Source organism: Acipenser ruthenus, chromosome 4 (assembly GCF_902713425.1).
Source record: "Acipenser ruthenus chromosome 4, fAciRut3.2 maternal haplotype, whole genome shotgun sequence".
NCBI classification, from domain to species: Eukaryota; Metazoa; Chordata; class Actinopteri; order Acipenseriformes; family Acipenseridae; genus Acipenser; species Acipenser ruthenus.
The window spans coordinates 84136184-84152385 of NC_081192.1; the positions used below are offsets into that span (position 1 = coordinate 84136184).

At 41.3% G+C, this 16202-nt stretch overlaps 1 protein-coding gene across 8 annotated transcripts in view; it reads left to right on the forward strand.

Annotated features, from left to right (window-relative positions):
* The first annotated feature begins 465 nt into the window (after positions 1-465).
* LOC117400584 (gap junction gamma-1 protein) overlaps positions 466-16202 on the forward strand; it is a 39966-nt gene continuing 24229 nt past the window's right edge. For 3 of the 8 annotated variants that reach the window (XR_009328545.1, XR_009328546.1, XR_009328544.1), the window contains exons 1-2: positions 6824-11773; positions 13886-13975. The gene's annotated coding sequence lies outside the window, so the exon portion shown is untranslated. Of the gene's footprint in view, positions 589-635; positions 809-6823; positions 11774-13885; positions 13976-16202 lie in introns of those variants that run through there. The other 5 variants (XM_034000765.2, XM_034000763.2, XM_034000764.2 and 2 more) reach the window with 4 other exon arrangements.

Here is a 16202-nt window from a genome sequence, read left to right on the forward strand (position 1 = left end):
GGTAGCCCCACATCACAAATAGTTAATTAGCTACTGGTTTGCTATTATAAGTGGATTTTAGAGGTACTGGCAATATTAAAAATGGGTCAATGTATCACTAACAAAATGTGTGTGTTTTATCAACATTTTGAACTGATTAACAAACAGCTCAAATGTATCTACCCAAAGCACAGGAAAGGTATAATCTGCACACGCCTCTACTAGAAGTGTCATCAAACACACACAACAGAAAATAAAGCCACAAATAGTAAATAACAAAATAATAATTAAATATGGTAAATGCCTGTACACTACACTATGCCAGACGCTCATTCAAATTAATACCGATTTTCAATTATTACTTTACAACCAGTACAAATGACGGAATTGTTACCCATTGCCTGTAGGTTGTTAAAAGTTGTCTGTGGGAACTGTCTGCACAGTATTTAGGAGTGCTGTCTCTTTCACCCCTTTTTCACTCCCTCTCTTTTGTTCGGCAAGTCCTGTGACGACGGTGCTGTATTAGTTGCCGCTTGGATGATCTGGGAGCCTTCTGTGTCAGCCTTCACGTTACAGACTAAATTAGGAACAGCAGAAGGACTAATATAGGTATATGTGTGTATTTGTTTTTCTTTATTATCTCGGCATTAGAATATCTGTCATAGACAACAGAAATAAGTGTTATATGACATACTTGTTTATGTGGTTTTTTTTAGTCGCGTTCTGTTGAAGAGAACATGTTAACCTGCCTCTGTCCATTGCTATGTTATTGTTTGGGTTGATGATCTCACACGGGCAACAATTCACCACCATGAGGGACAGTGAAATTGTAAGTACTGTATTTTCATTTGTACGCTTTCTGAGGGAAATTAAAGCTAGTCAGTGTGTGTGTGTGTGTGTGTGTGTGTGTGTGTGTGTGTGTGTGTGTGATATATATATATATATATACACACACACAGAATATCACCTAGCCTGTATATGACGTTGATTATCATGATTACGACGTTGTAGTAATATTGTTAGTATTATGGTTGTTGTATCTTTTTGGTACGGTGTTATGCATGTCTTTACTTCATTACTTGTGAACAGGTGTTCAAAAATAATACAAAACTACAATAGTTAATTCAGCATAAAAGTTCGATGGAAAGTTTTTGACCGATTTCATTTAAAGTTTGTATTAAAAAATGGAATAGTGGTTTAAATAGTGAATTATCATCTCTAAAGCATGTCTTTTTATTTCGCATATTATCTTGTGCGTACTGTACGGTATCAGAGGTTTTCTGTTCATTGCTGGAATAACCAGAAAATACACCCGTGTTCTGTCAGGGGAACGTTTTGTTTGAGTAAAATCAACTGAAATAGAATTCATTTTATCGTCTTTAACCAGAGTAATGTTCAAACCTACGAGAACAACACCAGTGAATAGTTTTCTGACCGAACTGAGCTGTAACAGTTGTAATTTATATTAATATTTTTTATTTAATTTATCTCTATACCTACTTATCCCATTTCTGAATAAATGTAGATAATAAACAGGTAAGTAATAGTTGACATTTAAATTATATTTCTCCTTGTACCTGTGTTTTAGAAAATAAAATATTTACGTTATTATTATCTTACAATTATCATTACTAATAACAATAATGCTAATAATAATAATAATAATAATAATAATAATAATAATAATAATAATAATAATAATAATACATTTTATTTGCATATTATTATTATTATTATTATTATTATTATTATTATTATTATTATTATTATTATTGGCTTGTTTGGGTGGGACTATGTACTGTACTTATTTTGTGTTGTTAAAGTTGTTTATTTGTTTACTTGCTGCAAAAACTCAGAATGTGCTATGTTGGCAACACTAGAGACAAATTTAGCTTTATTCACAAACCAGGCGTCTAAACCCTGCCCTGGAGGTCTGAATCTTTTTTTTAATGGTTTAAAGAACGTTCACTCTACAGTATTAGACGATGCCCAGGGAAGTGCCAGTCATAATACCAACCATCGATTGAACCAGTACATTAGATTGCTAGAACCGTAAATATTTAGTAAATCAATTTACTGGCAAACATTCATTAAACATTTTATTCACGGCATTTTGTTTGCATCTAACATCTTTCGTTTTGCTGTACAATCTCTTTTCAGTTTATTGTTCATTTAATAGTGTTGTGTTAAATGAAGCGGGCAGCCTGACACAAAGAGAGATGAAAAATTGAACAAAGAAAGGGTTTTAAAAACCTTAGCATTTCAGTTTGAATTGCCCTGGGAGGTGAAGCTACTGTTGTTGCAAGTGACCCAGTAAGCAGTAGTAAATCATACATGAAAGGTTCAATTTGATGCATACCACTGTATCTGTAGTGTACTAAAAGGTCGGATGAATGTAGTGCTGTGTATGCAGGACTGAAGAAGTACTTAATTTGTGCCGGGGCTTGCCAGGGCTCATCTCCGGAACCTCTGGGCGTGCAGTCATATTCCCGGTACCTCTAGTTAAAAATCTCATAAAATGCTTTATTTTAAAATTCTTAACACCGTTGTATCAAATCTGCAAGTTCTTGCGAGCGCGCTAAAGAGAGACAGTCCGCTGCCACGTTTGTAGCCTTTAAATTACTTTAGAATTTCAGCTTGAGTGCCTTTAAGTAAGATGACACTGCCTGCAACTCTATTGTCGTTTTGATACACAAATAGCTTATTTGATTTGAAAAACGTCATGAACGCCACAAGGGGAACGTCTTAGTCTACTTGGTTTGATTAAATGAGTAGTACACGACAAAATGTTAAAGCTGTACATTAATTTCAATAAAGAACAATGACAATTTTTTGTCCTGCGGTTGTCTTTAATTATTTTTTTCTGCACGTACTACTACGTGAATGTACACATCTAAGACTATACGTACAATACTTTCAAATAAACGTGTTATGATTTTGAATGTGCGGTTCTTAAGGACGGTGTTATTGTCATTGCTTGCGCCCCGGCACCTCTTTCTTTACAAGGACTGGAAGAATTACCAGTGTTCTTAAACACTGACACAATTATTGCGTTTTAAAACTGCCCTTAAGATTGTTTTTTCTTCCACAGTCTGAACAATTGACGAATTCGGAAGTAAAATCCTCAAACAATAGACACATTCCACCATTCCGGATGATATGTTCAATGAATCAGCAACGATTGCCAGCGTACAAATGGAAGGGGACTGGTTTGCAGTAAAAATGAAGCTTTTTACAATTGTACAAAATGTGTACTTCAGGAAAAAATAAAATTGAAGTACTGCTTGTTAAGCCACATGCCACTGCTCATCTGCAGATTTTGGGTTGGGGCCAAACTTTTCAATGATGCAGTGTGTGCCTTTGCAGAAGTGTTCACAATCCCATTGTGATAAAAGATACCGTACTGTGGCTGCGAGACAAGAGAGGTAAACCACAGTTTTAAGTGTTAAAGTGTTTTTATAGCAGAATGTTAAGTGGGATTTGTTCTCCCCTAGACTGGTGTTATTTTAAATGGAAAGATCTGTTTATTTCTCATCTACCATTACAAACACGTACTGTACAAAGTTGCATTAAAAGCAGCACCCATAACTATAAAACAGTCAATAGTGGTACATTTAGAAAGAATAAATACACTTTAAATTCAATGACAAACATTTTATCTAACAGTCTTTCTCAATGTTTATTAGTACGTATTGATAACCTGTGTGATGTATGAGAAACAAACACAAAAAAACAACACAATTATAATAAATCTGCCTGCATGATTCAAATTACATGACTCAATTCATTGTGTTTTAAAGACCACAGCTGCAGTACACTGTGCAGTAGATTTGAGGTAATGGAAGACACTAGTTTGGTTAATATAGCAGAAAAAGAGTGAAACACAATTCAAAGTATATCAAAGTTTGTGAATGAAAGATGTTTTATTGACACCATCAGTTAAGGAAAGCTTCTTCAGCCACAAATTCACAAGATTCCCGATACAACAACAACAGCAACACACCATTATTAGTTAGGTGATGTTTTGTTGGTTTGACAAAATTGACGGAGATGTGATAACTACAAAAGGGAACCAACTTATAAAAATAGGTGGGGGGGTTACCCCATTGCTACTAGTTCCTGATTTATTACTTTACTCCTTTTGTAGATATCGTATCTATATGGGTGAGTACTGAAGCCTTTAGTCTTACCTGGCAGTTTTTGTACATGAGAAATACGTGTGAGATATCTTGCCCTCAACCAAGGTGGTCATCTGAAGCCTGCAGAGCCTGTTTGCTCTCTGGTTGTACTCTGTTGTCTCTACGCCCCTTAGAATCATGAAGCCGAATTTTACTTTAGCAGAGCTTATATGCTGTGTCACAGTTCATAAGAAAGCTACAGTATGGGCATTTTTTGTTTCTATTTTTTTCTCAGCAGTCCCCTACATTGCCTTTTTTTTTCTCTCTCTCCCATTGTGTTCCCTGTTATCTACACTACAGCTGTGGTCAAACGTTTTGCATCACCTAGAATTTTAGGATTAAAAAAAAAAAAAAACTATAGGAACATAATTTGGATCTTTTATTTGACATTATGTAATTGTAGCCAGCTAGTTTAAGAAGTTAGCAAATAAACTACAAACTGGTAGGGAATTCTGGGACACTTCCTGTTTCTTCTCCATGTGGGTAATTTACATCAGCATACTGGAGTTAGTTTGTAAAATGGCTCCGGCTGTGCAACAGTGTGCTGATGTCTGTCTGCTATACTTGGTTTCGTTTGCAGATGAGCTACACTCTTAACGTTCAAATGAATAATTATCTGTTTACTTGTTATTTTACTTCGAAATGTAAGAAATTATTAGAGAAACATAACTTGAAATTACTTTTGTAATGTTTATCTCTGCTGCTCTTTCTTAAAATTGAGTCTTTATTATTATACAGCTAGTGCGATTCTGTTCAACTAGCTGCTAATGTTATTTCAGGGCTTAGGCAAGTAAAGTAAGATTGAAATTATTGTAATAAATAGTTTTCAGGTGTTTTGCTGGTAACCTTATCGTAAGATGTGGGTAATTTACATCAGCATACTGGAGTTAGTTTGTAAAATGGCTCCGGCTGTGCAACAGTGTGCTGATGTCTGTCTGCTATACTTGGTTTCGTTTGCAGGAGATGAGCCAAAAATAAACTCTGTTGTACCTGAGTCTGAGCCAGAGTGATTGTGGTCTGGGACAAACAAATAATAATACACAACACAACGCAGAGTACGCTAAAAAAAACAGGTTGTTTTATTCACAGTAATTCATTCAAACCAAAACTAATATTTAGGAGGAGACGCAGCCTAGCTGCCCATTACGTAACCGTGTGGTCCTGCATGCACTGTAGTTTTAATAAGGGTTACATTTTTTTATTATATCTGGTGCCGTGACTCGGATGGGCAGCTTCTAAGGGAAGCGTAAACATAAATTAAATAGACAAATAAAAGGTGAATACGGATTTAAAAAAAAAAAAAAAAAAAAAAGATAAAAATAAATAAACAAATAAATAATAATTAAGTAAACAACTAGCGGTTACTAACAAGGCAGACCTATGGCTAAGCAGTTTAGTTCTGGAAAGGGAAAGACAGAAGAATATTCTTCTGGTTTTACTGCTGGATTGAGGGAGGACTGGACACAGAAGATGTCTGAGAGTAGAAAGGGCTGGTCAGAAAGGCCTGTGAAGACAGAACCATCTGGATGGTGTTCTGATGAGGAGGAGGAGACCAGAGCCATGCCCCAGATGACAAAATGCAAAACGTTCCCAGTGGGCCCAACTCCTACCTATGTGCCAGCGATGCATCAGGTGCGAGGTATTCCATTATTCAGCAATAGTAAAGATTGCAGGATTGATATAGAAGACTGGATTAAGGATATCCAATACTTGTTGAGTGCTACACATGTTCCAGCGTCCCTACATTTTGACACACTGGTGCGTTACCTGAGTGGTGGAGCAAGGAAGCTCGTATTGAACCTCCCATTAGAAGAGCAGATCGCCTCCAGAGCCTTTGAGGAGTTGAGGGCTGAGTACAGTGACTGCCATTTATCTCTTGACCCAATGGCAGACTTTTATGAGCGACACCAGCGCCCAGATGAGTCAGCCTCCACCTATGCCATAGAGCTAGATGCCTTATTGAGGAGCATTGAAGAAAAAATAAATGGAGGTGGGGCACTCCAAGACAGGGACTATAAACTCACCCAGCAGTTCATGCGTGGCATAAGTGAGAAAGATGTACGTGATCGTCTTGCCCCCATGCAGCCTCGCTATCTTACGTTCAGGCAGTTACAGGGAGAACTGAGACAGCTGGTGAGGGAGAAAAATTCACTAGGCGACAAGAAGGTGAGAGCAAAGAGTGTTAGCAGCATGCAGCAGGCTGCAGTCAGTGCAGAGGGGAGCATGCAAAGTAATGTTTTGCCCCAGCAGGAAGCAGCAGCCACAAGAGGGTTAAGTGATGCCGTTCAGAGTCTTACCACCCTAGTTCAGGACCTTGCCACTCACCAGAGACAGCAGTCTGAGAAGATGGGGCGTTTGGAGGCCATGGTTATGCAACAAACTGCTACTACCTACAGGTATGTCCCCACCAGTAGCCAAGGAAGTGGTAATGGAGCAGCGACTCAGAGACCTCCGCGTCGCCAGGAGCCCTTTGTGTGCCATCGGTGTGGTCAAGTTGGCCACATCGCTCGGGGGTGCCGTAACCAGCCAAATGCTTATGCTGTGCAGCACAGTGTAGGAGAAAACAATTCTCATTTAAACTAGTACAGCCTGACACTGAGGGGCAAGTGGAGGGCAACGAAAACAAGACCAGCCCTATAGTTACCTGTGTTCACAGTGCGCCACAGATGGAGTGCAGTGGGGAGACAAATTCTTCCAGTTTAGTTGGCCCAATGAATGAAGATTTTGTTGTGGTGAATAGTGTCCCCTGTAGAGCCCTAATTGATTCAGGATCCCAGATTACATCAATTACTGAGGAGTTTTGGCACCAACACCCCACCCTCAGAAACCTGAGACCAGATGAGGTTGATATCCGCATAGAAGGGGCTGGAGGTCACGAGGTCCCACATCAAGGGGTGTTGCGTTTGAATTTGTCTTTTCTAGACCAGACCTATGCGGCTGTTCCAGTTTTCGTTGTGCCGGCGACACAGTACCGAAAGTCTGTACCACTTCTGTTAGGAACAAATGTTATTAGGGCTAGCAAGCAGGACTTAGAAAAACGGCTGGGCAGAGAGTTCCCTAGCTGCCTGAAAGATGAACATCCAGCCTGGCATGCTGCCTACCAACAGGTGAGGGTGAAGTCACCCGGAAGGGAGCCCAAGACGGTGTCACAAGTTCGTTATGCAGGAAAACAGCCAGTGAAAATTAAGCCTGGGGAACACAGATGCATAACAGTCAAGGCTCCATGGTCTCGTGATAGGAGTCCATACACTGTACTTATCGGACCTCCAGATGGCAAACAGTTTATTAAAAACATGGTGGTGGAAGAAGCAGTGGCAGATGTGGTCCATGGGCGGACTCTAGTGCACCTCTACAACCAAAGCACATACAATATTGTTATAAAAAGGGGCCAGACAGTAGCTAGCATCTCTGCACTGAGCAGCGTAGAAGCAGTGGTTCCCTCTGACCCTACCCCGGATCTAGGTAGCACAGCCGGTTCGTCGCATGATCAACAAAGTTCTTCCCCACCAGATAAAGCACCAGTTCAATCGGACATTCCGGAGATGGATTTGAAGGAGGCAGCAGTGCTGAACCAGGAACAACAGGAAAGGCTGGAAGAACTGCTCCGGAGGAACTCTGATGTGTTTTCAGTTAATCAGTTCGACCTTGGATGTACATCCGCTGTCAAGCATGAAATACCATTGATTGATAACAAGCCCATGCGCCAGCCTTACCGTAGGATCCCACCAGCCCAGTTTCAGGAGGTTAGACGACATCTACAGGATATGGTTGAAGCGGGAGCCATTAGATCAAGTCAGAGCCCTTATGCCTCACCCATTGTAGTGGCCAGGAAGAAAGACGGCTCAATCCGAGTCTGCATTGACTACAGACAACTAAATGCAAAGACGGTGAGAGATGCATTCCCTATGCCCCGTATTGAGGAGGCCTTGGATGCTCTTGGTGATGCTGAATTCTACTCCACACTGGATCTCACTTCCGGCTACTGGCAGGTAGAGGTGGCTGAACACGACAAGCCCAAAACTGCATTCACTACACCCATGGGCCTGTTTGAGTGCAACCGAATGCCTTTTGGCCTGCAGAATGCACCAGCCACCTTCCAAAGACTGATGACTCACTGCCTGGGAGACCTAAATTTTTCAGCTGTGCTGATATACTTAGATGATGTCATTGTATTCTCCCGAACATTTGACGAGCACCTAGAGCGCCTGCAGTTAGTTTTTGACCGGCTGCGCCAGTTCCGGCTTAAGTTAAAACCTAAGAAGTGCCACCTGCTCCGGAAAGAGGTTAAATATTTGGGACATGTGGTGTCAGCCGGTGGTATAGCCACCGACCCAGAGAAAATACAGCAGGTGCGGAACTGGAAGACCCCGACAGACAGGAAGGAGGTAGCGCAATTTTTGGGGTTCTCCGGTTATTACCGGAGATTTATAAAAAATTACTCCAGTTTAGCAGCACCCCTCTTTCACCTGACCGCTGGGTCCCCTAAGAAGGGAAAACGGCCCCACAAACCGGCCGGGAGGCCACCACCATTCAGTTGGACAGGGCAATGTGATCAAGCATTCACTGAGCTGAAGGAGAGATTGACAACAGCACCCGTCTTAGGGTACGCCGACTACAGCCTTCCATTTGTTCTCCAGACGGATGCTTCAACAGAGGGGTTAGGTGCAGTGCTGGCCCAGGTGCAGTCCGGCAAAGAGAGGGTAATTGCGTACGCCAGCCGCTGTCTCCCCCCCTCCGAGAAAAGGTACCCGGCTCACAAACTTGAGTTCCTGGCTTTGAAGTGGGCAGTAGCTGAGAAGCTGAGGGACTACCTGTTAGAGCACCGTTTCACTGTGTTGACTGACAACAACCCGTTGGTATATGTAACCAGTACTGCCCACCTTGATGCAACAGGGCAACGGTGGGTTGCAAAGCTAGCAGAATTTGACTTCGAGATAAAATACCGCCCGGGAAAGAGCAACGCGAACGCAGATGGCCTCTCACGCATGCCGAGAGCTGAAATTGCAAGCATACTGAAGGTCGGTTGTAATGTCAATACCGCTAGCACTTCGGACCAAGGGGAATTTAACTCCACCAGAAATACTCTATCCAGCACTGCACCTCCCAGTCAGTGGGCTGAGGTCATCCCCAGACTGCCTAGGGAGGAGCTTAGGAGACATCAAGAAAAGGACCCAGTAATCTCCGTTGTGCTGCGTTACTTCAAGGCTGGACGGGCACCAAGTGTAAGGAAGAGGAAGCAGGAGGAGCCCCTTGTCAGAGCGATGCTGAGACAGTGGAACAAGCTGACGTTTGAAGAGGACATCCTCTATAGAACATTCAAGTCGCCAGAAGGGAATGAAGTTAGACAGGTGGTGCTGCCTGAAAAGCTAAGGCGGGAAGTATTCGACATGCTACACACCGACATGGGCCACTTGGGGATGGAACGAACCGTAGATCTTATGCGTGCACGATGCTATTGGCCAGCTATGTTTTCCACTATCCAACACTGGTGTGAATCATGTGAAAGATGCTGCCTAAGGAAAAGTTCACAGGGCGCCCGTGCACCCCTGATCTCTATTCACACGACTAGGCCTTTAGAGCTTGTATGCCTGGATTTTCTCACCTTGGAGCGCTGCAAAGGGGGTATAGAAAATATCCTGGTAGTTACCGATCACTTTACACGCTATGCTCAGGCTTATCCTACTCCTGACCAGAGAGCAGCTACCATAGCCAAGGTTATGTGGAAACATTTCATTTGCCATTACGGGATTCCCGAAAGGATACACACTGACCAAGGGAGGAACTTTGAGAGTGGTCTCCTGCGCCAACTCTGGAAATCAATGGGGGTAGCCAAAAGCAGAACCACTCCCTACCACCCACAAGGTAATGGTACCACTGAAAGGTTTAATAGAACCTTGATGAACATGCTGGGAACCCTGGAACCTCACCAGAAGTCAAACTGGAAGGAGTACGTTGAACCCATGGTCCACGCATATAACTGCACCCGTCATGAGTCCACAGGCTTCTCACCCTACTTCCTCATGTATGGAAGACATCCTCGTCTTAAAGTGGATTTGGCTTTGGGGCTCCCATGCCAGGAGGAGGAGGAAACAGAGCCAGAGGAATACGTGTCAAGTCTCCGTAGTAGACTGGAGTTGGCTTACAAGCAAGCAACGTTGGAATCTGAAAGATCCAAGCGCCGTCAGAAACGGTATTACGATCAGAAAGCAAAAGAAATTACCTTGAGACCAGGAGACCGTGTCCTAGTGGCAAATAAAAGTGTTAGAGGAAAACAAAAATTGGGAGACAAGTGGGAGAAAATACCGCACATTGTAGTTCGTAAACAATCTGATCTGCCAGTATACGCTGTGCGTCCAGAAACGGGAGGGGGGGAAAGAGTTATTCACCAAAACTTACTGACGCCCTGTATGTTTCTCCCATTAAACAATACCAAGCAGCTTACCTGTATGGATGATCAGGGTTCGAACACTAGCCACGTAAGGTCAAATTTTGAAATAGACACCTCTGAGGATGAGGAAAACTTATATGTAGAGGTAGGGTCACAAGCAAGAAACCGGGGGAATCAGATTGATAGCATAGGAACAGAGAAGCTCCCTAAATCAATTGCACTCGCACCTAGCAGACACATGGGCTTGGGCACCCATCCATTTCTCAGCGATAGAGACGATAGCGATAATGACAGTCAGCTTAGCTGGGAAAGGGGTTATCATGATACAGAAATAGTGGCTGACTATTCAGAAACGCACAACCCAGACCACATCTGTTTAGGTAGTGAGTTGTCAGGCCCGGAGGGTCCATCCGCCCCGAGCCAGACCCCAGAGGGTCCATCCGCCCCGAGCCAGACCCCGGAGGGTCCATCCGCCCCGAGCCAGACCCCGGAGGGTCCATCTGCCCCGAGCCAGACCCCGGAGGGTCCATCCGCCCCGAGCCAGACCCCGGAGGGTCCATCCGCCCCGAGCCAGACCCCGGAGGGTCCATCCGCCCCGAGCCAGACCCCGGAGGGTCCATCCGCCCCGAGCCAGACCCCGGAGGGTCCATCCGCCCCGAGCCAGACCCCGGAGGGTCCATCCGCCCCGAGCCAGACCCCGGAGGGTCCATCCGCCCCGAGCCAGACCCCGGAGATTTTAAGTATCCGTAGCCAGGCCAGAGCAGGTCCGCCTGCCATGGGCCAGGCCCCAGGAAACATCGAACTCCGCCGCTCCACTCGGCAGAGGAGGCCACCTAATAGGTTATCTTTAGAGCACCACGCAGAGACTCTAGGTTCTGAACAGTGCCGATATTGCCAGAAGATTGCTAGGGGCAGGCAAATCTGGGAAACCCAAAAGAAGAAACAGGCCCTGCGGATTCCCAGAGACTTTAGAGTTTGCAACAGTTGTGACATACGTTTGCATTAACATGTAAGACGAGGGCGTCCTTTTCTGTAACAGGGGAGAGTGTAGCCAGCTAGTTTAAGAAGTTAGCAAATAAACTACAAACTGGTAGGGAATTCTGGGACACTTCCTGTTTCTTCTCCATGTGGGTAATTTACATCAGCATACTGGAGTTAGTTTGTAAAATGGCTCCGGCTGTGCAACAGTGTGCTGATGTCTGTCTGCTATACTTGGTTTCGTTTGCAGGTGAGCTACACTCTTAACGTTCAAATGAATAATTATCTGTTTACTTGTTATTTTACTTCGAAATGTAAGAAATTATTAGAGAAACATAACTTGAAATTACTTTTGTAATGTTTATCTCTGCTGCTCTTTCTTAAAATTGAGTCTTTATTATTATACAGCTAGTGCGATTCTGTTCAACTAGCTGCTAATGTTATTTCAGGGCTTAGGCAAGTAAAGTAAGATTGAAATTATTGTAATAAATAGTTTTCAGGTGTTTTGCTGGTAACCTTATCGTAAGATGTGGGTAATTTACATCAGCATACTGGAGTTAGTTTGTAAAATGGCTCCGGCTGTGCAACAGTGTGCTGATGTCTGTCTGCTATACTTGGTTTCGTTTGCAGGAGATGAGCCAAAAATAAACTCTGTTGTACCTGAGTCTGAGCCAGAGTGATTGTGGTCTGGGACAAACAAATAATAATACACAACACAACGCAGAGTACGCTAAAAAAAACAGGTTGTTTTATTCACAGTAATTCATTCAAACCAAAACTAATATTTAGGAGGAGACGCAGCCTAGCTGCCCATTACGTAACCGTGTGGTCCTGCATGCACTGTAGTTTTAATAAGGGTTACATAATCAAAGAAACAACAAAATGATATCACAAAAGTTTACCGGAAGCCATAATAGTAGTACAATATTTCATGTTAAATTTTGAAATGTCACCTTTTTCAATTTTTGTCAGTTTGTTGTTGTTAATGGAAAACTACAAAGTGGTATGTAATTCAATATGTTAACATTATTTAGCAGGTTTAATTTGACTTTATGTAGCAAAATGTGTTCATTCTATAGGGTGATACAACATTTTTGGCCATAGCTGAACAGTGTATAGACTCACAGCCACCATCCTGCTGGTAAATAGTGAAATTAATGAAGGATTTAAAGGTTATGTGTAATCTTAAGGAGAAACTTTGCCCAAAGTGATTTTGTACTCTGGTTCCTCATCCAAATCCCTTTTCATTTTGATCTTTAACCTCCATGTACTGTATGAGTCTGGCTGTGGGCACACTTCAGTGCCCACACTGCAGTTTTCCATAATCACCTCAAGGGGACTAATGCTTGCCATCTCCAGGGTGACTTCAGCCTCATTCTGCTAACATCAGACATGGCTGAACCATGACGAGTTCATTGGATCGGCTGGCAAATCGCTAATAATCATCACACACTGGACAGTATGTTTCGTGCAACAAATTATCTTTACTTTAAGCAAGCCAGATGCCATGGTTCACTTGATCATAGGCATCCCTGAGCATTATGTACATGTAGTGCTGCATCTGCATGCTTGGTTTTGAAGCAAGTGCATCCGTATTTGTAATTTGTTATTTTACTAATGAGGCATCTTTGTACAGAAAAGTTTGTGGGTGGCAATGATTTATTTAAATGGAGTAAAGACTATTTTATATAGGGATGGAGATATACTACATGCTGTATTTGTTTAAAGAGAAGGACATCATTACATGCTTTAACATGTGGATCACAGGTATGCAGTTTTGAAAGAAAAAGGTTATAGCAAATATGATCAGAATAGGCTGGCTAGATGTGTAAGTTGGTGATTAGAACTGTTTCTGCAGCCACCTGTGAAAAAAAACAACTACACTTCCTTTGATCCATGACAAATCCACATCACTGAGCTGGCATTGAGTCAACCAATAAAACTGCTGATTTTTAAGGTGCCAGGATTGTGGCAGGTGCATGATCATACCTATTTATAGTGTTAGGCTGGTGCTTCTCATTTTTGTCCCTGCAATAGTAGAAGTAGGTTAAAAGGAGAATGTTTTGAACTTCCGTGATGGATTTCATTATACTGCATTTCTGTTCTGTAGTCATCATGGCCTGCGATCACATGGCTTGGAGGAGTCATGCACACGTTGGTAAAAGATCTGAATGAAATCTAGAACAAAACCCATGATTCAAATGCACAAAACTGTCCAGTGTAACAACTCGGCAGATTGAACAATGAAACTATTGGAGGGGAAGAAGGCTGATTTCTAGTGTGCTGTCCTTTGTGCTTGGTGGCGAGTGGCTGCTTATACAGTGCCCTCAGAATGAGCTATTGTCTTCATTTCTTCTTTAAGGTTCAGAACTGCTAACCAAGGTCCGGAACCATCGTAGGATGCACTGAAGTGATTGGAAGTAAAGCATCAGTGATTTCTCTATATGGGAAGGTATGGACTGTTTTTAAAGTATTAGATACTGTAATTCTTTATGTATTGTGCAACTGGTCATGGTCCTTTTGTGTAATATTGCTATTCAAGATTTTTTAAACAACTTGTTGGTGAAATATTGCATACTCCCATCTAAACTACTGTATTAGTTCAGATTAAAAAAGAAAGAAACTGTGGCTTGATGTAAGACTGCCTTTGATAATGATATTGAATTAAGAATGGATTTTAACCATATATATGTAGCTGTGTACTGCATAGATTTAAAACTTGTTTATTGCTGTATGCTGCATCTTAAATAATTCTGTAAAAAATTTGACGACACATGAGTAAATATACATTTATGTACCCATACCAACTTGCTCTTTACAGAGTTCGTGCTGTAGCTTCAAATTCAGTATTTTTTTTAATTGATAAAGCTGTGTTAAGGTGCTTTGACAATGAGTTCAGGAGCTGCTCTTCAGTTTTAGTTGAGTGCCATCGACATACGTACGTAACTTTTGCCAAAGAGCCTTTTGTAAGTGCCAGCACCATCTAGTTGCAAATTACCAGAAATACTTAAGGAAATTTGATCCAAAGTAGCTGTTCACTAGATGGCGCTGGCTCTTAATTCTCGAATGACACTTTGGTTAATCAAGCTAATGTTACACATGCCTCTCGCCGGCAAATGAAACTGAAGAGCAGCTCCTAAACTCAGACTGGTTGGAAAACACCACCTGATCCGCAAAGACCCACTAAGTAAAAGAAAACAGATAAACGTGAATGTTCTGTACACCTATGAAAGTTTGTTTCAACATGAGGCTGATGGTTCCTGGTAAACCTGGAGTGATATATATATATATATATATATATATATATATATATATATATATATATATATATACACACACACATACACACACACATTTTTATTGTAATTTTATCATGAAAAAAAACAACCTTACAGATGTAATTATTCCCAATCAATTGTGTTCTAAACCATTCTGAAATGCATGTAGACACCTTCTAAAATGTCTATAAAATCTAATTCGGTGAAAGGTTTGGAGAGTATTGTAGCTGCTGATTTTCTTTGATTTGCTTTAATATACAGACATGACCCCAGAAAACATGAGATAGTAGATATGCGAATTTACAGCAAAAAGCAGAGGAAGGAGTTTAAAAAGTAGGGAGATACTTAGCAGTACAATGACTCAATAGATTTGTTACTGGGATAAATATGCAGATATACAAATTGTTCTTCTATTGCAATGCAAAAAAGATGCATTTAATCTACCCCTTAGTTACAATATTGATTCCATTCAGACAACAAATGGAGCTTGATCTTATATATTTAAAAAATCATTTTATAAATGATTAGTAAAATGTGGGGTATAGCATTCAATAGGTTCTATGTAATTTCTCCTTTATTTTTCAGTTCTATGCTGCGGACATGCTGACATGCTGTTGTAAACATGCATCAAACTATAGCCAATGTAATTTAGAAATATCAAACCATTTACAGACAGAGCATCCTCTCTCGTCTCTAAAACGGCAGTCTGATCAATTATTTGCAAACAGATGCGTTATCAGTCCCCTGTAGAAGTGTTAAACATACATCGACTGGATTATTAAGGCACACAATTTTCAAGTTCAGGATTAATTTGTATCATAGAAATGATTTTAGTTGTTAGTGCCTCCCATGAGCAATCATCTCTACATGCTACACGGTAACCACAAAACAACAATAAAAAAAAGCAGAACAGTAAAGTTCATTTGACAAGGCCATCAGAAACACTGTGACTCTCATAAATGAAAACATGTTTAACAAAACCAAATACTATTTGTATGTGTTTCTATTGGTCACTCATTGTACACGCTAGGTTTGATGTTAATCCAGGCCAGGCAGTATAGACATTCTGGACACGGATTGTGGGTACCAGCACAGAGCACATTTATTATAGTTACACTATGTAACACAATTTTTGTTCCTGGGTAGTAAGTGTTATTTCCTAATTGCTTATGCCTCAAAAGTATAGAAAATGGCTATTATTCCCCACAAACTTTGCTTTTGTGACCAGGACAGTGATATTTTGAAATTTACCTATTTCCAATGAGAAAACGGGCGAATTTGTGTCTTTTCGTTCACATAAAGTCAGAAAAAAACAACATATGAATCCAAATTAACATGTATTTATACTAAAGTAATACAAAAATGACTACAGAAGATTTAGAAGTGAGTAGTTTTTCGAGA